This window comes from Haemaphysalis longicornis, unplaced genomic scaffold, assembly GCF_048455015.1.
Source record: "Haemaphysalis longicornis isolate Haplotype H1 unplaced genomic scaffold, Haemaphysalis longicornis Haplotype H1 scaffold_9, whole genome shotgun sequence".
NCBI classification, from domain to species: Eukaryota; Metazoa; Arthropoda; class Arachnida; order Ixodida; family Ixodidae; genus Haemaphysalis; species Haemaphysalis longicornis.
Genome location: NW_027526460.1, coordinates 168,015,409 through 168,034,127, shown reverse-complemented (window position 1 = coordinate 168,034,127; position 18,719 = coordinate 168,015,409). Strand labels below are relative to the sequence as shown.

At 46.6% G+C, this 18,719-nt stretch overlaps 1 protein-coding gene across 2 annotated transcripts in view; it reads left to right on the top strand.

Moving 5' to 3' along the window:
• LOC144153055 (uncharacterized) overlaps nt 1–18,719 on the top strand; it is a 104,834-nt gene that overhangs the window by 10,662 nt on the left and 75,453 nt on the right. The window lies entirely within an intron of this gene.

Below are 18,719 nucleotides of genomic sequence, written 5' to 3'. Positions count from 1 at the left end.
TGTCTTCTTGAGGACTATAGCCGCTGTTACAGCACGGTAGGGAGTTTACGTCTGGGTACAATGGCGAGTGCCTGTCTTTATTTGCGCTTGTTGGCATGTGGTCATGGTGGGCCATGGAATGTGCAAGTAGGGCCCACTTGTGGCGCTTGTGTGCGAACTAGTGTTTGAAGTACTGAAAAATGAACTTTCAGTACATCGAATGTGGACAGCAGGTGAACCGCAACAGGGACGAACAATCTGTGTCGCATCCCGAAAGAACCGGCGTCCGCGAGTGCGTGAAGAGAACTTTCTTTTAACGTTTTGTTATTGGTACAGGAGTAGCCTCGTTTGGTACGTTTGGGTTTGTTCGGGTGTTTTTTTTTTCTTTCCTTAGATTGAAAGAATGTTCCTGCATGCGCTTAACGTCTAAGAATGGATGGTGTCATTCATTCAGTTGTCAAGTTTGAATATGTATACACTTCGTGGGGTTTGTTGCCTTTAATGGTAGAGGGTGCCGCGAGTTTGTTCTAACGGGCCTTTTAGCTGAGCGCTTTCGTTTATTGTTTGATGTTGCGCAAGCCATGGCTAGGCCAAGGCACTGAGTATGCCGTGTTGTATCCGTTTTTAGTGCAGTTGGCCGGCGCTTTGTGCTGTTTGGGTTGGTGTGTAGCGGGTTAATTTTTTTGTTGTTGTACTGTATTGTACTTTGTATTGTACTCGCGTAACGGCTTGAGTGTTTTTTTTTTAGTTCTGGCTCTGCAGTAAGACATAACGTGCAGTGAGAGTTAATGTTGTACGTACAGCTAGTGTACGGACAGCATTCTTAGTGCGGAGGTGTTATGTTCGGGCTCCTCATTTAATTAAGGAAAGCCGCCGGTGGCTCATGTTCGGCGTCGCCTCCGCTGGTGGCTACTTTCCCGTGTCCCTTTCATGTAGCCGCGCGGACGCCAAGTTCGGAGCCGCGGAGAGCTGTTGTGCCCGTCCATTTGTGTGTCAAAGGATGGGGGCGATTAGCCTGAGTGCCTCTGTCGCGTCGAGGGTGGCAGATCATTCGGCTTAACAGGCTGACGGGCGGCCAGATGATCGTATCTCTTAGTGTTGAAAGCGCGCGCGGTGTAAGTTTGGAAAATCTTCGACTCCGGCGGCGGGCGCTCTTCGTAGACGGGTCGTTCGCCTCGACGATGGTCGCCTCGGCTGGCAGCGTCTCTCCCCGTGGTCTGTCCAGGTGGGCGGCGGCGCCCCTTCGTCTGGGAGGGAATTAGCAACCCTCATTGCCCGCGCGTCGCGGGACAATGGGGGCGTCGCGGGAGGCGCGCGCGGAGGGAGGTCAGCCGCGCGAGGACCGCTCCCGGCCCTCGGCTTGGCTGTTGTTTGTGCAGATGCCGCCCGCTTAACGTAATGGATGGTTCACTTAAGGCCGCAGATGTCCTGTATTTTCTGGCCGGGTGTAACAGCGTGCGTAGGAAACGCACTTTGAGTGCATAAGAGAGAGGGTTAGGTCACGTGACCGCAGGTGGGGACATGTGTGTGATTGGCTGGTTCCTGTGGCCAATCAATGGTTTCTATTAATTGTTTGAAAGGTGTTTTCTCTCTTTCTTGTACGCCCCCTTTTTGGAGGCGGGGTTTTTGCTATCAAAACCGGAGTGTTGGGTTTTGTCGGGGGTCGGTTGAGAGGGATCTAAGAGTATAGATCTCGGCCGAACAGGCTGCTGCAGTCAGAGTGACAATGTAACCGTCACTCTGACGTGATGTAAACTTGGAGTCATGTAAATAATGTAAATAAACCTAATATCCAGCAAGGAAGGCAGTCCTCATCCCTCACCCGCTCCAAGCATCGGTCGTCGGTCATCGGAGCGAGTCGAGATGGTCCTCTCGGCTCGCGCATCAAAAGAACATCCCTATTTCGCCTCCATCAGTTCGCCAAGAAGATGGAGAGGCGAAATTTAACTCACCCCACGAGTAGTCATGCCACGTTGTGCCGCTAATAGAACTCCGTTTCCGCACCGAATTTCACACATTTCAGATTTTAGGCTCCAAGCAAACTTCTGCTGTGCTGGCGGTTTCTAATTTCGCATGCATGACCTTTTGTTGTAAGAGTTCTGTCGTGTAAAGCGGCTGCAACGATGTTGTTCGTCGACAACGCTCGTCCGTCAGAAGAACGAAGAGAACGAAGTAGAACGAAGTACATGAGCATTTGGTGGTTACGTGTTTTGCAGTGATCGGTATGTAATGCTGTCTCTTAGCAGCCGCACTGGGGTCAGAAAAACGTCATTAAGATGTGTTTCAGGGCGAATTGACTGAATCGAATTCAAATTTCCCGCGTATCAAATTTCAAATTTCACATTTCTCGCGTATCAGCCCGCTTCGCTGCAAATCTTTGCCACCCTCCTCGATGTTCCAACCTCCGTGATGAAAGGAACTCATGATGTAGGCAATGGAGATTTGCTCAGTTGAATTCAATACTGCCTCGCTTCTCATGCGCCATCTGTTGGTACAGCGCCTGTCCTTTTCTCTCATCTCGATTTTCTCTTGAATCGGGTACGGTGTATGTAGGCTAGAGTAGATTGGATGCGCCTTGCGGGAAATCCAGTTTTCTCGCCAACGCCCTGTAGGTCTCAGTACAGTTGCTCACTTTTTAGCAGTGTCATCAGGATTAGCATTTATTGACCCCGTACGCCGTAGTAGGAATGTACTATAGCGAAATGTGAAAACTAGATGCCCAGCACTATATATGAGCTGGGCATTGGTATGGCACCTTGCCCGCGTTGAGTTCCTCAGGGGTGTGTGTTTAAAAATTCCGTTTGCAGTTTGTTTATTAGGAGAAGATCCTCAAATGAGTTTGTCGGCATCTGCAAAAGGAACCTTTGTGAGAAAAAGTGATTGTATGCATTATACACCAATGGTCTGAAGACATATCCCGGAATCGGCAAAAACACGTAATAACCACCAAATCCTTATCCGCCCCTTTCGAGGCTTGTTAGGGGAAGTCCTGTAGAACAGCTTTTAGGCATTAGTATGTGTTACCACGTCAACATCTCAATGGTTCTGAGATATAATGAGAAACTCCCCAAAGAAAAGATTTAGCAATTTAACCTTGCACGATCCAGCCATATTCTGATTTAGAGAACAATGGGCTTTTAGAGCTCTTAGCTACCACAAGCTACCAAAGCTACCAAACAGCATTAGCTAGTAAAAAGAAAACATTTTCGGGCAACATCTACAGCATTCCCTGCGCAGACTGCGATCGAAGCTGTGTCAAGAAAGAAAAAAAAAAACGTATCGTCTAACTCTCTGGCCAAGCACGCAGCAGCAACTTGCCATGAAATAGACTGCGCCAATGCGAAAACAATAGGAAAGGAGAAGACATGAACACCATGGCTTTATCTTGAATCACTGACAATCGAGGCAACGCAGCACAAACTTCATAGCAATGACGGCAACTTCCCACACGTGTACGCACGTTGCCTACGTCACATCTTGAGGCCAACAAAACTGGATTACTTTCGCCCTCATTTCATTGTTCATTATGAACAAGGCTGTCTCTCTCTCTCTCTCTATATATATATATATATATATATATATATATATATATATATAACTCCGCGGTATAGTCGAGAGAGGAGTCGCCGCGGAACTAGCTCAATGGTAGAGCACCGCAGGCGTTATGCGGAGGTTGTGGGTTCGATTCCCGCTTCCGGAAAAAATGGCGCATTTTTTCTCGACTGGAATTTTCAATTATGTATTCCTGCAAAAAAAAGGCAATCATGCCTTATTTGGCACTATAAAAAAAACTGTTAAAACGCCAAACAGCACTGGCAATAAAGACTGCTGTTTGGCGTTTTAACAGTTTATATATATATATATATATATATATAGCGAATCAGAACATTTGAAATGAGGGGCTCCGTGAAATAAGACAGAAAATAAGGGTTGGCAGTCAAGAAAACCTCGGAAAGCAAAGGGGAGGTTGTGGTGGGTCATAGAAAAAGATGAAGAATTTTTTTAGTCGAAAAGAAAGTGGTGAAAAAATGCCCGCCGGGTGGGATCCGAACCCACGACCCCCAGAATACCGGTCTGGTGCGATAACCGCTACGCTACCGGCGGGGCTGTTTCCCCAGCACTTTCTCGGGTATTTATGTTAAGGTATTTTTGCTTCCTGCACTTGGGGGTGGTAGCCAGCGCCACTCGGACTACTCGGGGTGAAGGGGACCATCTTTTTAACCCCCGGGCCGTGACTCGAGTGTCTACGACATGTCGAGAGTGGTCGACCAGCGTTAAACCCTCTTAAGCTCCCTTTGGCACAAAGACTGCCAGAACAGAGGCCCTCGCTAAGCATGTAGCGAATCAGAACATTTGAAATGAGGGGCTCCGTGAAATAAGACAGAAAATAAGGGTTGGCAGTCAAGAAAACCTCGGAAAGCAAAGGGGAGGTTGTGGTGGGTCATAGAAAGAGATGAAGAATTTTTTGAGTCGAAAAGAAAGTGGTGAAACCACGACCCCCAGAATACCGGTCTGGTGCGATATATATATAAATATATATATATATATATATATATATATATATATATATATATATATATATATATATATATATATATATATATACAAGAGAAGAAAAACTTCGAACAAGGTAAAAGCACGATTCTGGCCTACGTTTCAGCAAAGAGAACTTGCTTTCCTCAAGGAAGCAAGTTCTCGTTCAGGGAACTTGCTTCTTCAGGGAAGTAAGTTCTCAGGGAAGCAAGCCCTGAGGAAAGCAAGTTCTCTTTGCTAAAACGTAGGCCACAATCGGCCCTGAGGAAAGCAAGTTGTCTTTGCTGAAACGTAGGCCACAATCGTGCTTTTACCTTGTTCGAAGTTTTTCTTCTCTTGTGTTCTCTACCATCTTCAAAGTTCTACTACTCCCTATATATATATATATATATATATATATATATATATATATATATATATATATATATACATTTATATATATATATGGACACGAGGTATATTTAGGGGGGGATTGGCCACAGGTTAAACGAACGGCGATTGTGCGACGAGTCCTCGTGGAAGAAGAGGACGAGGTGTGATGGTTGCGCATTCCTCAGTGTGTACTGGCGGCACCCAGCGTCTTGCGTCTTGAATATTGCAAATACATTTTTCTACGGCACCCACGCTCCAACCCAGCCACGCTCCAACCAGGAAAACTAGACGATGCAGCGCCCAGAGGTACCACTGCATTTTCCAGACGACCCTGAAATCCTCTAACGACGCTGCCTGCCGAAAAGAACTTGTTAGACGTTAAAGTTGACAGTGTCCCTGTGAGTGCACTGATCGACACCGGGGCGCAGGTGTCCGTGATGAGGGCGCGACTTCGCTCCCGCCTGCGCAAAGTTTTGACGCTAGCCACTTCTTGTCTCCGAGTCGCTGACGGAGGAACTGCTGCCATCGCGGGCATGTGCAGTGCACGCGTCACGATTGCTGGTCTCGATACCTCTGTCCTGTTCAACGTTTTAGAGCATTGCACCCATGACCTGATTCTCGGTCAAGATTTTCTGTCCGACCATTCTGCGCTGATCGGTTGTTCTCTCGTGATCGTCCACCTTGGCCCACCCCTGTCGCCAATCACGTCGATGAACCCTTGCCCCGTCTATGCTGCCTCGAAGACACCCGTTTGCCGCCTCAGGCTCTTTCTTACGTACCACTGTGTGTATCTCCCTCTGTTCCTGACGGCGGTTACGTCATTTCTCCAATACCAGCCGTTTTACTGGAGGGCAACGTGAACCTCCCACACACAGTCGTCACGATCACGCAGCACTGGATTTCTCTCCGCTGCCTAAATTTCAGTTTTTCTACCCAAGTTCTGCTGCAAGCCATCACTTTGGGCCTCCTCTCCGCTTTAGAGGAATGCCATGTTTCTGCATTGGCCTTCGATTGCCAACAAAATACTGGACCTCGAATTGCGGACGCAATTGCACCGACCGAACCTTTTGCGAAAATGTTGGCCCCAGATTTGCTGCCTGCCAAGCCGATCAACTCCGCTGCCTCCTGGGTTCCTTTTGCGACATTTTCGACCTGAACAATCGCCCTTTAGGGAACGCCTCGTCAGTCACCCACCGGATTAACACCGGCAGCGCAAGCCCCGTTCACAAACGCCCTTAGAAAGTCTCTTGTGCAGAGCGGCGAATTATTCAACAGGAAGTCGATAAGATGCTAGCGAAGGACATCATTGAAAGTTCTTGCAGTCCGTGGGCCTCTCCAGTAGTGCTGGTGAGGAAAATTGGGCCCATCTCCCCGCGAGGGGGACTCGAGTAAATGCGTCGCATAGGGGGTGGGTGTATTGCGTTAACGTTTAGTTTTTGGGGAGTTGGTGGTGGTGAATGCGTTGTATCAGCAGCTTCTTGACGTAGTTTGAATATATATATATATATATATAGAGAGAGATCATGAGGTTCGATGGGCCAGTATAAAAATAGTGAAAGAAGTCGACTTACACGTTTCCCGTTTTTGTTGCCAACAGTTTCGGAGTTAGAAACTCCTTCTTCAGGGCTGTAGAAGGAGTTTCTAACTCCGAAACTGTTGGCAACAAAGACGGGAAACGTGTCAGTCGACTTCTTTCATTATATATATATATATATATATATATATATATATATCTATATATATATATATATATATATATATATATATATATATATATATATATAAGAGTTGCAGTCAAGAAAACCTCGGAAAGCAAAGGGGGGTTGTGGCGGGTCATAGAAAGAGATGAAGAATTTTTTTAGTCAAAAAGAAAGTGGTGAAAAAATGCCCACCCGGCGGGCACTTTTTCACCACTTTCTTTTCGACTTCTTCATATCTTTCTATTCATATATTTCATATCTTTCTATTCATATCTTCCTATTCAAAGATATGAAGATATTCTTCATATCTTTCTATGACCCACCACAATATGACCCACCACACCCCCCCTTTGCTTTCCGAGATTTTCTTGACTGCATATCATTATTTTCTGTCTTATTTTCACGGAGCCCCTCATTTCCCATTTTCTGATTCGCTATATATATATATATATATATATATATATATATATATATATATATATATATATATATATATATATATATATATATATATATATATATATATATATAACACAGAAATAAGGGTTGGCAGTCAAGAAAACCTCGGAAAGCAAAGGGGAGGTTGTGGTAGGTCATGGAAACAGATAAAGAATTTGGAAAGAAAGAAAGAAAGCGAAGAAAAAATGCCCGCCTGGTGGGATCCGAACCCACGACCTTTTTTCTTCGCTTTCTTTCTTTCTTTCCAAATTCTTTATCTGTTTCCATGACCTACCATGACCTCCCCTTTGCTTTCCGAGGTTTTCTTGACTGCCAACCCTTATTTCTGTGTTATTTCTACGAGCCCCTCATTTCCTATTCTGATTCGCTACATGCATAGCGAGGGCCTCTGTTCTGGCAGTCTTGGTGCCATAGGGAGCTGTCACAAACTCGAGCGTACGACGTCTAAAAGTACCGTATAAATTTTTCATTTTATTGTACAGCGCCTAATTCTTCTTACACTCGGTTCTATTCGCCCGAGACAAAGCTGGAAGCTTCTCGAACGAAGAGGCGGTAACACGATCTTACGCCGGCTGAAACAACAAAAAAATTCCCCCGCATTTCCCCGAGGGGGAGAATGTGAAAGTGCGAATGCACGGTTGTCGGCCCGCTTGCGGCGCTTGCGCTCGGCCCCCGCAGCCCACCGCCTTGCCGCCTTCTCTTCCATCTCTTCCATCGGGTTTGTAGTATCACGTGTACACCACGCAGTTATCAAGCCGCTATAACGCCGCTGAGTCGCCAACGCACGCCGCTGACGACGTAGTTTGAATGCGTTAAAGATATAAGGCGCGTCTAACACTGATATCACCGTCGCGTCCGTGGCTTGGTCGGTAGCGCGTCGCGCTGCGGCCCGCAAAGTCCTCGGATCGAAACCTGGCGCCGGATGCTGTTTTTTCTTTAAAGAGCACTGCGGACGCCGCCGCCGACGCCGGCGGTGGATGGTTTGGGGTCGCTTATAAAGAGCATTCGCTCTTAATAAAACCTCCGCCGCTCCGATTTCGTCGAAGCTTCCAGTACTTTCGAGGAGGTGCGCGTGGCCTTGCCAGTGCTTAAGAGCGTCGATCCTTCTAGAAGGGAGAAAAGTGAAGTTGTTCGCTGACGGCGGCGGGCGCGTGGTGTGTTGTGCTCTCCCTCTCCGCGCCGGCGCGCCGGCGCGCCTATAAAAAGAGAAGCCGCACCTAAACCCACCAGCTACGTTTGGACGTCGTGATTGACAACTGCACCTGCCAGTTTGTACATCACACCATCGGCGACCCGCACCCTGGAGGACTCCAACGAGCTCCCGGGCCTCGAATCACCGTGATCGTCTTGGACGGCCTGGCCTACAGCGAAGCCACGCTTCCCAGGTAGCCGACTCGCCTCCGACAGCGGTGCATCGTCCGGCCCGGTCGGTGAATAGGCTGGGACTCTGTCTCTCATATGCATCGAACTGTTCGTTTCTTTTTAGTTAACTGCTCCGATTCGTAATCTTCATTTGTTAACGCTCCTGATTGTATCATCTTGTCTAATTGGACTGTTTCTTGTATTTGAATTCCATCTAAGTTGCCCGTAATTATCGATCTGCTACCTCGTGCTTGTGTTTGTAATTTGCCTGTCTAAATATAAGTCTTTGTGCTGTTTTTTCGTTCAAGGCTCTTGCTCATTCTTGCCGCTCTAGTCGGCGAAAGCCGCACATCAGACGGCCACCCCCTTTGTCACCTGTGTCCTGTGGATTCGGTGGGGTTTGTTGGCTCTCTTGAGTCGACTCCCCATATCTTCCGACAGTGCACCCTAATTTAAGGAAACAGGTGACAGGAGCTTAAGAGGGTTCAACGCTGGTTGACCACTCTCGACATGTCGTAGACACTCGAGTCACGGCACGGGGATTAAAAAGAAGGTCCCCTTCACCCCGAGAAGTCAGAGTGGCGCTGGCTACCACCCCCAAGCACAGGAAAAAATTACATTGACATAAATACCCCAGAAAGCGGGGGAGAAAATCGCCCCGCCGGTAGCGTAGTGGTTATCGCACCAGACCGGTATTCTGGAGGTCGTGGATTCGGATCCCACCTGGCGGGCATTTTTTCTTCGCTTTCTTTCTTTCTTTCCAAATTCTTTATCTGTTTCCATGACCTACCACAACCTCCCCTTTGCTTTCCGAGGTTTTCTTGACTGCCAACCCTTATTTCTGTGTTATTTCTACGAGCCCCTCATTTCCTATTTTGATTCGCTATATATATATATATATTTATATATATATATATATATATATATATATATATATATATATATATATATATATATAGTTGACTAGTAGTATACAGTGGACTAGACTGTATACACACATATATATATATATATATCTATCTATATATATATATATATATATATATACTTTGGGGGGTCCCACAAAAGCCAATGGGGGAGCCCATTTGAGGCGTCCCCTTCTCCGCCTAAGCCTCCATTTGTACACGGCGTCGCGTCGTGTCGCGCCAGGTCAATGTACGGCCTGTTAATTGTTAGTACTCGGCTGTCGCCGGCACGCGTGGAGCCCTGGGCCCAATCCACGAAAATATGTCGGAGCGCGGCAATTAAAAAAAAAAAACATGAAAACAAGAAGAGAGAGGCGACCGTCGGTATGTGCCGTGCCTCTGGGGCAACCAAAGAAAAAGAAAAAAAAAGAAAAAGAAAAAGAAAAAGAGGGAAACAATAAAAAAGAGAAACAAAGCAAAACATGAGTGGAAAGACAGGAAGGGCGCGTGCACTCCGTGAACACCAGCATTGGGGATCACAATGTGATTACAAAACACCCGAGGCATAAGCCACAACAGGCACCAAAACAAAATACTTCTTACACGCTCGGTTGGAACTGAAAGCTTCAACATTCCGTTTCACATTTCTCAAGGATAAAATGGGTATGACATATGGTGACATAAACAGGCAATGGGTACCATCTGGTTATTAATGAGGCATGTTATGCTTGCTGAGCGTTGAGACAAGGAAATGAGAGAAAAAAATATAAAAATAAAAATAGCGGGGACGGGAAGGGAAGTGTTGGTAGGGGGTCGGGAGCGGACGAGATAATTGTAGTGACTGCGGAACATAATGGTAGGTTGTTGGTGTTACAATGTACGACCTCACACCTGGAGCAACAGGCTGCCCGTAAACATCAGACCGTGCAATGCCCTGCGCGGGAAGGGCCGATAGCAAAAGGACAACAAAACTACAAGGTCTCGTATGTCCCGGGGTCACTATGCTTCAATGGTCATGCAGCGTACGAATTACAGTCATAGTCCCAGGACTCTCATTAAGACCCCCCTTCAGGGTATTAAATTTGTAGATTAAGTAAGACTCACATTGTTCTCGCTCCCTACAGCTAGAAAAACTGCTCTGTAGAAGCGTGACTTTAATGTCATCGAAAGAGTGATTTTGCATCGCTAGGTGTCTGGACAAGGGAAGGTATGGGAGTGCCTTGGTGTGATAGCGGTGATTGTTAAACCGCATTCGAAAAGGTCCATCCGTCTGTCCTATGTACTGCATATTACATCCGCCACACTCCAATAGGTAAACCAAATTTGACGAGTCACAATCGAATGACCCACGTATAGAATATCGGAAGTCGGAATGTGTGCTAATTGCCACCCTCGCGGTCTGCACGTGTTTACACACCAAACATCTGTTTTTGCCACATGGTCGGCAGCCTAATTGCTGGGCGTCCCTGTCTTTGGCGTGGACAAGATGGTCCCCTATGCTTTTTGCGCGCCTGTATATTACACGCGGAGGATCACTGAAAATTTTGGAAAGTCGTTCGCTCTGCTGAAGAATGTTGAAGTGCTTTTTTAAAATTTTATTCACGTTCGGTGGGCTACTAGTAAAAGTTAAGACCAAATTAGCGCGGGAATTATTCCCATCATTCACGTGCGACCCCTGTAGCAGTGTGTTACGATTTAAACTTGCCGCCCTAGAAATGGCATCGTCAACAAGGGCCGGCGGGTAACGCTGTTTGACGAGGACGCCCCGCATTCGGCTGGCGTTCGAACGAAAGTCTTCATCCCTGGAGCAAATTCTTCTAAATCTATGTGCCTGGGAATAAGGGATAGCCGTTCTGCAATGGCGTGGGTGGCAGCTGTTGAAGTGCAGGTACTGTTGGCGGTCTGTAGGTTTCCTGTACACACTCGTCTCCAGTGACCCCGCCCGCACATGAACCTGAACGTCCAAGAAACTAATTTCGGTGCGAGAGTACTTGTATGTGAATGAGATATTAGGATGAACTGTGTTGAATTCTTCTATAAAGGCAATAAGTCGTTGCTCAGTGTCTGTCCAGATCATGAAAATGTCGTCAAGGAATCGCTTGTACAGTGCAGGTGAACTGTCTGAAGTAGAGAGGAATTTGGTTTCAATATTGTGCATGAATATGGTGGCATAATTAGGGGCCATTTTTGTTCCCATCGCAGTACCACTTGTTTGGAGAAAGTATTTGTTTTCAAATTCAAAACTGTTGAGTTCTAATACGAGACGCGTTAATGCCTCAACAACCCTCGGGCTGGGAGAGTCTTCTTCGCGGTGTTCGTTGTACGACTGAATGAGGGCACTGATGCCATCGCTGTGCGGAATGTTGGTATAAAGGGAGGTCACGTCCAATGTTACGAGAAATGCACCGTCCGGCAGAACCATTCCCTCGATTTCTTGGAGAAAATGGTTTGTGTCCCGTAAGTATGATGGAAATTGAGGGGGTATATCGCGAATGAGGTAATCTATATAACCTGAAATTGGCTCTGTGATGGTGCCTATTCCCGATATAATTGGGCGGCCGGGATTTCCAATTTTGTGTAATTTTGGAAGCATGTAAAAACGGCCAACCACTGGGTGGGCCGATGTTAGTGCCCTGGCAAGTTTTCTATCAATTTCTCGGGCCCCCACGTTGCTCCAGCACGTTATTTACAATTTTTTGGTGTTCTTTAGTAGGGTCCGATAGAAGGGGCTTATAGAATTTCCGGTCGCCTAATTGCCGATCCCCTTCTTTGACGTAATCATTCCGGTCGAGAATAACAATCCCCCCTCCCTTGTCAGCTGGTTTGATTACAATGTCCTGTCGGTTACTCAATGCATTGAGAGCATCCTGTTCGTTTTTTGTGATGTTGTGATCACGGGTTCAGCGTGATTGGTATGCCTGGAAAACGTCTCTCTGGACGGCACGAATATACAAGTCGAGATTTTCCTCCCTTTGTGCACTGGGGGTCCAGTGGTGCTTGGCGACGAAAGAAGGTTTGGCGTTCTCCCCATCACTTCTATCGAAGAAGTACTCTCGTAAACGCAGAGTACGGGCAAAATTATCTAAATCTTTCAGGAGTGTTAATTCTGAGTACTTCCCGTTGCTCGGGCAAAATGTGAGACCCCGGGACAGAACAGATATCTTCAGATGCAGTAATTGGCCCCGCTTGCATTCTTGACCATGCCGCTGAAGACGGTCAGTAGTTAATCCTTGTTACCGGTGACGCGCATGTAAACTCACTGCTCGTGGCGGCGTGTGCTTTGTAGTTTTTCCCTCCCGGAGACACCGGATGTTTTTGGGCCTTTCGCCACCCGTGAACTCGTCGCATTTTCTGTTATCCCCACAACCCGCGTTCATGCAGTGTGTTCCTCCTTGCCTCTGTCTTGCCTCCTCCTTGCCACCTTGTTCCTTCCTCTTCCTTTCGCCTTTTTTTTTTGAAGGCTTTTTTTCGCCTGCCTTTGGCAGAATAAGCTCTGTATGCTGTGTTTGGTCGTTTGTGTGTGTGCTTCCCATGTGGCTTGTGTTTCGGGGCGCCGCCCCCACTCTGAGTCCGTACGATTTTGCCCAAAGCTTTCATTCCTGAGGAACACCTGTCTCAGGTCGAAACGTTGGAAATAAAGTCTCCGAAGAGCGTACTTCTACTTTGTGTATATATATATATATATATATATATATATATATATATATATATATATATATATATATATATATATATATATATATATATATATATATATATATATACGAGAGACGAGCAGTTTGGCTCGGCCTTAGCCCTTATTCTGCTAGGGGTGTGTATCAGGAAAATGTACTAGCGGTTTAGCGGCTTCTTCGGTAACTTCCCTTCTTGGGCGAATCTCGAAGTTTGAATTTGAGACATTTTAAGCTAAGGTTCGATGCTGGAATCCGGGATTTTATGCAGTTTGTGCATGTGCGGAAATACGCGGCGCGAGACAGCCAGCATACAAATACATACCAAGCTTATCGCCGAAGCAAACGGATATTGCCGGTTGCGTCTGAGGGGAAACTCTTATCTAAAAAGTTATAGTAAAGCATCCAACAAGATAGGAAACGTAAATCGCCACACAAGCACATGTCGGCGCATACATCGGGGGTATGTGTTTCTGTGAGTGGACAATGTTAGTGAGTGGCGTAGTGTGCCCTTAATGAGTCAACCAAGCACGCCTCGTTTGGAAACGAACGTCCGAATGCGTGTACCATTATAACGCGGTAACTGCCACAGCCGCACGCTGTTAGACACGATTTTCACCTCGTCGTAATAAGTCATCACTTGTATATGCAGTTGGAGAGGATTAGTTACCATTATCAGGCTCCATTTTTAAGATCAGTATCAATAGAAGTCTAGATTGAGAATGGAATTATACGTGTACGTATACGTGTGTCTTTATTATCGTACCTCAGACTTCTACTGCACACTCCGTGATAATGCGTGTAACATCATCCCTCGCTTCCTGTGTCGTGACTCTGCTTCCTCGGTTAGAGCTGGATATCGGTTCTGCAGCGCGATCCGGAATTCTTTAACTTTCCGCCTTACTGTTAGCTTATTGATTGGCTTCTTCCGACGAAAGATTTAATTCGGAAACAGCAGAGAATGACTGTTTCCACCCCAGCTCAGAGAATAGAAATAGCGGAGCTCTCGAAGTTAATCAATAGGCGTAAGACACCTGAGATAGGGAAGCGTCATACGGAGAGGATCGAGCATGCTGTAAAGAGTGGAGGCAGCCTGAAACAGTGAAGAGGAGTCTAGGCATGGTGAAAAATCAGAAGTATGGACTCAAAGACAAGCAAGGCAATGTCATCACAAGTAGGGATAAAATAGTTGTAGTAGCCAAGGAGTTGTGTAGAGATTTGTACAGTAGCAGGGACATCCAGGATAATGCCGAACGAAAGAGTAGTTCAGAGGAAATAGACATCCCACCAGTAACGACAGAAGAAGTAAGGAAGGCTTTGAAAGAAATGAAACGGGGCAAAGCCTCTGGTGAAGATCAGATAACAGTAGACCTCTTGAAGGATGGCGGGCAAACTGTACTGGTAAAACTGGACAACCTGTACACGCAATGCCTAATGACCCGGAGTGTACCAGAATCTAGGAAGAACGCGAACATCATCCTAATCCACAAGAAAGGTGACATGAAGGGATTGAAGAATTACAGGCCGATCAGCTTACTGTCAGTCGTCTACAAGGTACTTACCAAGGTAATCGCTAACAGAGAGAGAAAGAGAGAAAGCTCTTTATTAGAAGAGAAAGCCGAGATGTTTGCCGGAATATTTACACCGACATGCCACTCGGCGGAGGAAGGGGGAGGAGGAAAGAAAAGGTCCCATAGATTACATGGCAAAATAAAGAGCAAGAAAGAACAAATAAAAGAAGACAGAAAAAAAATTACGCTCAGTTTGGGAGTAGTAGGATTAAAAAGTCTGTCTTCTAAAGTCTAAATTACTGCAATAACGCCAATTTCGTCGAGATAGTCGAACAACGCCTCCAGTACTTTGCGTTCAGCTGGTGGAGATGGCCATGGACCAAGAAATACTTTCAAGGTTATCGGTCCTGGGCTGAGGCGCTGTAGTTCCTGCACAAGACTGCACCTTGCATGTATGTATGCGGATCATTCCAGCCGCAAATGCATCAGTTTCCGGCGACCCGCAGTTGTCTCTGTAAGGGTTGGTGGTGACACCAAGTCGAAAAAAGTATGACTTCGTAAGCGCTGCGTTAAGACGCAGTCGGTGGTTTAACGTCTCTAATCGGCGCGGGAGCACCTCTGGCAGCCTAATCCTGAGCTCAGGGTCTATGTAGCGTAGAAAGGCATGGTGGTGATTTGGAATTGACCAGAGACGGTTCCGTTCCATTAAAACGAGCGCCTTCGCCATAGTTGTGGCATCACGCTTAGTGAAAAAAAGTCTTCCTCACATTGCGCATTTCCAGACCCCTGCGAGCAGCTTCATCCGCCTTTTCATTTCCTAAAGCACCACAGTGACCGGGAAGCCACTGAAACGTTTACGGTGTTCAGCGTCGTTGGCAAGGTGGTACAGGTATGTGCTGTCACGAGAGGCATGTTCATGAATGGTGAAGTAGTCGCTGTGTTGCAGGCTTTAGAGAGCCGCCTTAGAGTCTGTGAAAACAGTCCGTTGCTTTGGCTGCTGGCGTAAAATGTAGCGCATAGCTTCCTTGATGGCGTGAAGCTCGGCGGTCATAGATGATGCCGCACGCTCGAGGCGATAGGGGAACGTCTGGCCAGTAGACGGAATAAATATTCCGGAGAAACTGTGCAGGAGCCATCTGTGAGGATGTGGTTTTCGTCAGAGTACAGCCGGCTGATATGGTGAAGCGTTAACTGTAGGAGTCCACTTTGAGGGGTGCTCTTTTTGGAGTACGTCAATTCCGGGGATGCTGCATCTGATATGTACGGGCGAAAGGGCACCGAGAGCGGGCGCCGAGAGCAGCGTTCCCGAACCCGATCGCATGCAGTCCTTGACCTCTTACGCTGAGATCACACAGCACTACAGACTGTCACGTGAGCTACAAATATCTTATCTACCCCGAGAGCACGAGCGTCATTTACGTGCTCTCCTGTAGACGAATGCATTTCCCCATCCTATCCGGCTCCACCATTTTAACCACCAGAGCTCCCTGCTTTGCCGCTTTTTCGGAGAAGCCGGAACGCTACGCCATAAGGTCGGCGGGTGTGACCAATACCCACTCATTTCCCACAACCTACAACTCTCTACTGCCGAGGTTTGGGAGAGCGCCTTGGCGAGCACCGGCCTGGACGACCAGCTTCGGCTGGCTCAAAGGGCTGTCGATTATGCCCGCGCTCAAGGCACACACTAAACTTTTTTACACCCCTTTTGGCCGAAAAGGGTGTAAAAATCTTGTCCCATGGCTAACACCCTTAAAAGGTGTTTTGGCAAAAAAAAGAGTATGGATGAAAAAAGGGTGTTGAGCTCAACACCTTTAAAAAAGGGTGTTGAGGATGCTCAACACCCTAGAAAAGGGTGTTGAGTCTCACACCCTTTTTCTGAGGTGATGGCATGCGCAGAGGCAATGTCAAACGGCGGAGCGCGCAGCATTCAACACAGACAGCCAATACGTACAAGTTACAGTTGGAACACGGGATGCAAGCGGTACAGGGAGTGCATACTTACTTAGCAATACATGTGCTGTTCTTGCTTTTATACCCAGCAGAGGAAAGCCCCCAGATGGAGTCGGTGGGCTTGTCGCAAAAAACTGATATTTTAGCGCTAATTTTGGAAGTATGGATTTTACTACGAGAATATACAAATCAACACGCGGATTTGCACAAACTTTTTAATTACGCGGTAGTTTTTCTGATAACTAACTTATACAATTTTATTAAATACCATACAAATCTTCCCTGCCACCTCAACACCCTTCAAAAAGGGTGTTCATTATTTCTACACCCTTTTTCCCAGAAGGGTGTAAAGCTACAAATTAGGGTGTTCGAAACTAAAAAAAAGGGCGTAAAGAAATAAAGGGTGTAAGAAAAGACCGCAAACGAAGAAAATAGGTGGAGAGACCTCCAATTTTGGAGGCATTATGTACCTGTTTACACGGGTGGACTGAACATTCTCTACAAGCGGGGGGGGGGGGTTGTACCTCACGATGTTTACAGCAATATGAATTTGCATAATTTATTACCAGTGAAGCTCTTTAAGCTTCAGGACGTAGTTTCGGTGGCATTAGCAAAAAAAATACAAATAAAAAGAACTGGGGCACCTGTGAAGGGTGCACCAGCGCAGATAGGGTATTGTAACAGTGAAGTCGGCTTTCGAATGAATGAATGAATAAAGCTTTATTGCGAAACTATCAGCCGGGTTGGTACCCTCAGTTCAGGGCACCTCTAACAAATTTCTTTACGAAATCTGCAAGGCGGCGTTGGTCGTTTAGGGCTGGTGATTGGAGTGCTGCTCTCCCTCCGGGGAACGGGCTGCATCCTTCGAAGATGTGGTCCTGGTTGAGGGCCTTGGAGCACTTTGGGCAGGTTCGGCTTTCGAGCTTGTTCGAGTGTGAGCACAAGGGGCGTATGCGTATCCACACCTCTTATTGTACTATTTCAAAGGTACTAGTCTTTTTTGGATTCTAAAAGGTAAAAAAATTCGCGCAGCTTGCAATAGTGGTGCAAGGCTGGAGAAACAGCAACGCTGGGGGCCGACCTACCTTGTTTCCCTCTTGGATCTCCTGGAAATGGGGAGGGGGGGAAGGGGGCACACTGGAACAGCCTTGTAAAATCCGGTTAAACTTGGCCTCATCCCTCAGCGGTCATCCTGGCTTAGCAAGAACATTGTAAAGCTTAGCAAACATAACAAAACTTAGCAACACCAGAAGAAAATGGGTCGACCCCCAGCTCCGCTGTTCTGTTTTTGCAACTGAACACCTACTTCACACCGTTTCAACAACCTACAGAAAGCCAAGCGTGTTGCAGTTGGTAAACATCCTTTTCGCCACACGACTACAGTCTTCTTAATTTTGAAGGTTCAAATTGGTGTTTCACGTGCCAACGCTAAACTTGGGGCATGTGGTGCTCCGAATAAGGAAACGAGCGATCATTGCATAAGAGCAATTATTTTTTTTTTGCATTTGGAAATTTCTTGCGAGTAGAGCAGTATATGAGGGGATGTCTTCTTCTTTACAGTGCTATTATGCATCCGAACATGGCCTTATTCAATGAACAGCTCAACACCTTTTCCACACCCTTTCAACACCCTAAGAAAAACCAAGGGTGTTGAAGTTGATCAACACCCTTTTTTTCAAACAAAAAGGGCGTAGCGCTAGGAAAAGGGTGTTGCGACTCAAGAAAAAGGGTATAAAGGCTTCCCAACACCCTTTTCCCACTTATGCTACACCCTTTTTGGCTAACAGGGTGTAAAAAAGTTTAGTGTGCATCTTGGACTGAGAACGCCTCATTCAAGCTTCAGGAGAGTCCCCCCTGTTGATTTAAACAAACGTTTATTCTCTCTCTCTCTCTCTCTCTCTCTCTCTTTATCACCGTTCCTGTATTTCTTAGGGTGTACGCGCAAAAGCTGTGCTTCCTTTTCTGTCTAGCGCATTGGCCTTGGGTCCGAGTGCGATAAACCACAATGCTATAAACAGACACCAGGACAGGTTACAAGCTGTGTAATCGAACGCTATTTTACTATTTTAGATGAATCACTTTCAGCGGCAAGTTCATTCATCTAAGTTGTCGATATTGCTGACCAATAAATACTTCTGAGTGTATTAATTTCGGTAGCCGCAGCAAGCGATGAAAAAAAAACGCGACAGATCGCTTTCACGCTCACATCATGGTGTACGTCGAGTAAAAGCAGGAAGGAAAACGCAGAAGCAATAGACCTCGAGGAGAGGGTCCGCG